The following is a 5036-nucleotide window of genomic DNA, read 5'->3' on the forward strand; positions in this document are numbered from 1 at the left end:
CGTAGCCCCAGGACCCCATTGCCCTGTGCTCTGTGGGCCGCGCAGCCACGACCCGCGCTCCGTAAACGGTTTATCTAAAGACAACTTCTGTTTCTCGTTCGCTGTCGGGAGTTGCCCTGCAGCCAGCAATGAAAAATGCGCCTTTTCCCGAGACTCTGGCGCTGGTGATTTATGTGGGAACCGTCCTCACCCGCGAGGCCTGGGCTGCTCAGACCGGCCTACGGGTGGAGGGTGGGGGCCTGCCTGGAAGAGAACCTGGTGCCCAGGTTTTTGCAGCGCCCACTTTAAGGGCGCCCTTCTGCACCCCTACCTCCAGGACATTCTACGGCGGCTTCCCAGGAAGCCGAGCTCTTTATCGCGGTAAAGTAAACACCATTATCCCAGGTCCATTAACACGGAGATTTTGGAGTTGTAAATAGATCTGGAGAGGGAGAAGAGCGGCCCCGCGAACTCCCTTGTAAAAACGGTGAAGGTCCCCCAAGATTTATGGCCGCTGATTGGCCCCCCAACCTTCTAAGAAATCCCTGTCCTGACCAAAGCCAGAAGGTGGGGCATTCCCTCAGCCTAGAAATCCCGCCCTGGGTGTTAAGACTTCGAGGGTAGGGAGTCCCCAGAGCTCGGCTAGTCTAGTCATTAATTTTCTTTAAACCAGGAGCCCAGGAATGCTGATTTCTTTCCGGCTGTGGATATACAGATAAACTCTTAGCGGAGAGCCGTGTAGACGGTGCCAGGGGCCAGGGTGCTTGTGTTTCAGGCTCCTTCCCCATTTGTAAACTGGATAGTGCTTTCAGCAGCTACTTGGGAGTTTATAAAGCACAGGAGATCTGTAATCGGTGGGCACTGCCCAAACACCCTGTGACCTAGGGCCCTCATTCGGCCAGCCTGTGTGGCCTTGCTGCTGCTTCCTTTCCCAAAGGAAATGCTCACCTATTTTACTCTTGGGCCAGCCTATCTATGAAGTCAAATGAGGAGGATGGTGCTGGCACTCAGCAGATTAGATGGTCCTTGCTCTCCACCTCTCTGAGTGTCCATTTCAGATGAGTATCCCGTGACCTGTTCCAGGAAGTGTCTGCTCCTGTGGAGTGTGGTTTTCTTACCCCTTCAAGTCAATATTTATAGTGATAAGACGCGGCTTTTGAACTAGGAAAAGTGGCTCAGATTGATCAGAAAACAAAAGGCCATGCTCTCCGAGCCAAGGGGAGCTTCAGGAGGAGCCAGCCTCTCCCAACCTTTCCCAAGGTCACTTTCAGAAAAGTCTGTGCTGGGAAGCTGTTCCTTCTCCAGCCCAGAGAATTTAGTAACTTACGGGTGGACCGCCACCTGGCTGAAGGGTTGGCTCTGGGGGAGGGACAATAGAATAAAAACAGGGAGCAGAAGGGTGCCAGAAATTGTTTTTGGTCCTGGCTCTATCTAGAGCAAGGACTTTTAAACTTTTTTTTCCCTCTGCCAAGACCTCTTCTCAGAATAATATTTTTAAATGCATTAAAATACACACAATGGTATTGAAATGCAGTTATTGAAATCTTAAAAAAATAGTAATATAGTCCTGGACAGTGTTCTCAGTGGTTATAGTGTCGGCCTACACACTGAAGGGTCTTGGGTTTGATTCCCAGTCAAGGGCATCTGCCTGGGTTGCAGGTGACCAATCAATGTGTTTCTCTCAAATAGATGTTTCTCTCTCTCCCCATCTCCTTCCCTTCCACTCTAATAATCAATGGAAAAAATATCCTTGAATGAGGATTAACAACAAAATTTTAAAAATAAAAATAGTAGTATAGTAATATAAGTACTTCTTTTTATTAGTTCACTTTTTAATTACTTTATTTATTTATTTTAATATGTTTAATTTATTTTTTTAGAGAGATGAAGGGTGAGGGATAGAGAGATAGAAACATTGATGAGAGAGAAACATCATGGATCAGCTCCCTCCTTCAAACTCCCAAGCCCAAAACCCTGGCATGTGCCTGACCAGAAATTGAACCAGAGAGAGAAAGGGAGAGGGATAGAGAGAGAGAAACATCATGGGATTGAGCCCACAACCCAGGCATGTGCCCTGACTGAGAATCCAACCAGTGTCCTCTTGGTTTCTGGGTCAATGCTCAACCACTGAGCTAAACCGGCTGGGCTGTTGTCTGCATTTAAAAGCGAATGAAATGCTAAATTACACTTAGAACTAACCAATAAAGATGTCCTTTTCCCTTTCAAATTCATGGACCCCTGGATTCTATCCTCAGCTCCCTTGGAAATCCATAAACTGCAGGTTAAGAACCACTGGTCTAGATCACTTCATCTCAAAGAATGGTCTTTGGATCACCTGTATCAGAATTATCTAGGAGTGTTTGTTAGAAAATTCTAGGACCCCTTCTAAGATCTACTCTATAGGTGGACACAGGAAACTGCTTTTAACTGAATTATCCGAGGATTATTTTCACGTAAAGTGTGGGACTCCCTGCATCTGGACTTTACTGGTTAGCATCATCATTTTGGTTGGCTGCTTGAATGATTTGGAGATGTGGGAGGTGGAATGGAGAAGAGGAACTCTGGGCAGAAGCTCTTCCATGGAGACTACTTTGAGGTGGTGTACATGAACTTGGTGGGCACGGCAGGCTGGGGCCTGGGAGAACACCTTGGAAGGAAGTTGACATGGGACATTAAAAAAAAAAATATATATATATATATAAAATCTTTATTGATTTCAGAGAGGAAGACCGAGGGAAAGAGAGATAGAAACATCAATGATGTGAGAGAATCATTGATTGGCTGCCTCCTGCACATCCCCTACTGGGCATCAAGCCTGCAACCTAGGCATGTGCCCTTGACCAAAAGCAAACCTGGGACCCTTCAGTCCGCAGGCTGACGCTCTATCCACTGAGCCAAACCAGCTAGGGCTGGCATGGGACATTTTGATGGAGGATTCCAACATGCTGGCAGAGGCTCTGGGAAAACTTCAGAAATTAAGTCCCCCCACCTTGATCCTGTATTTTATATATAAAAAGAGAAACTTGCCAAAAGCCATATTGCTAGTGGCAGAGATAGGTCTATAGTCCATTACAGTAAAATGCCAAGTTTAATCCTCATACTTGCTGGTGGTGAGGTCAAGGCATAACACATGGTCAGTGGCAAGCCATGTCACTGTGGTCCTATGTCAGCTTTCTGCACTGGCTTCCTTTTTGCTTTCAGGAGCTCCTGAGTGCTGAGCACCTGGGAAAATTTATAGAATTTTTCCATGTTGGCACCTTTAGAACTTTCATTCATTTACTCACTCACTCACTCACTCACTCACCCACTCAGTGAATACCATCGATCACATCTTATGTTAGATGCTCTGAAAGATGCAGAAATGAGAAAAGAGGTGATAGCTACCCATAAGGAATTTTCAGTTACCTTCTCTCATCACTGTCAACCTTACGTAACCCTGATAAGCATCAGCCTCTTTTTGACCCAGGCCTGATTTGATGCTCGTACCATCACCAAGGGGTTAAGAAGTCTTGTTGGAAGGGAGGAAAAGCTTGTAGCATGTTGATTGGTCAGGTACCTGTCTTTTCTATTGTACTAGCAAAAGGTAAGTAATTAGTTAGACCAAGAGCCTTGATGAACACCATTGTAATATTAAAGTGTTGAACAAAGTGGGGCTTTTCCAAATGTAAGAAATGTGCAGGATACACCCAACATGACAGGTAGGATGATTATGAAAGTGCTGGCCCCAGATCAAGCAAGTGATTATGATCGACTGCACAGTCAACACAGCTCTAACTAACAAATTTTCACCTGGCATGAGCTTCAACTCTAGCAGTACTATTTGTCTCACTTTGTATTCATAAAAACTCGTGCCTCGGGCAAATAATTGAGTTTGAATGTTCTCTTTAGTAAAATGAGTACAGCAATGCCTAGTTCATACACTTGTTGGAGGGAGTAAGTAAAATCATGTATGATAAAAGTGCTTTGTAAACTGTAAGTTACTATGCAACGCGAGTAGTCCTTATATGCTTTTGGAGCCAGATGGAGCCGGATTCCAAGCCTGACAGTGAACCACTGACTTGCCATTTGTATGTTAGGCGCAGTTTTCTCATCCATAAGGTGAGACTAATAATACCGAATTCTCTGGAACATTGTTCTAAGATTTAAATGAAATCATTGTATGTAAAAGAGTGTTCACCACATTGCATTGTAAGGCAGCTAACAGCCATTCCTAGGTTGTCGATTTTGGAATGGCAACAACTGTGCTCTATTTATCTTAGTGTCTTTAGAACATGGCAAAGAGTCCTGCACATAGTAGATTCTTTTTTAAAAAAATATATTTTATTGATTTTTTACAGAGAGGAAGGAAGAGGGATAGGGAGTTAGAAACATCGATGAGAGAGAAACATCGATCAGCTGCCTCCTGCACACTCCCCACTGGGGATGTGCCCGCAACCAAGGTACATGCCCTTGACTGGAATCGAACCCGGGACCCTTGAGTCCGCAGGCCGACGCTCTATCCACTGAGCCAAACCGGTCAGGGCACATAGTAGATTCTTAATTTTGGTTGAATGAATGATTAAGGAAGCTTTGTATATATGTCACAAAGCCTCGCATAAGATTTATTTACACAAAGTCTTCATTGGCCACGCACAGCTACTCCTATGTTAATTCAACCTCAGTTTTACTCCAGTGGCCCACTGCATTCACCCCTCTTCCTGGAGAAAGATGGGGTCATGATGAGACTCAGAGAGTCAGTAGCAGCATATGGCAACAACACATGGCTTAGGAAAAAGATACAAGCTTCTAAATTACCATCCATCCATCTACCCAGCCAGCAACAAATGTTTATTGAGCTAGTACTGTGTACCAAGCACTGTTCTAGGTGTTGGGGACTCAATAATAACAAGACAGACAAGATTTCAGCCATCAGTCCCTTTAGCCAGTGCAAAGAGTGACACCTAGAGTTTCTGTTTCTTTTCTTGTTTTCTTTTTGAGATGAGTGGATCTGAGAATCTGGAGCAAGTCCAGGAACTTGCTGCAGTGGCTGAGCCTGGATTGGAAAATCAAGCACAGCA

Source organism: Myotis brandtii, unplaced genomic scaffold (genome assembly GCF_000412655.1).
Source record: "Myotis brandtii unplaced genomic scaffold, ASM41265v1 scaffold902, whole genome shotgun sequence".
Taxonomy (NCBI): Eukaryota; Metazoa; Chordata; class Mammalia; order Chiroptera; family Vespertilionidae; genus Myotis; species Myotis brandtii.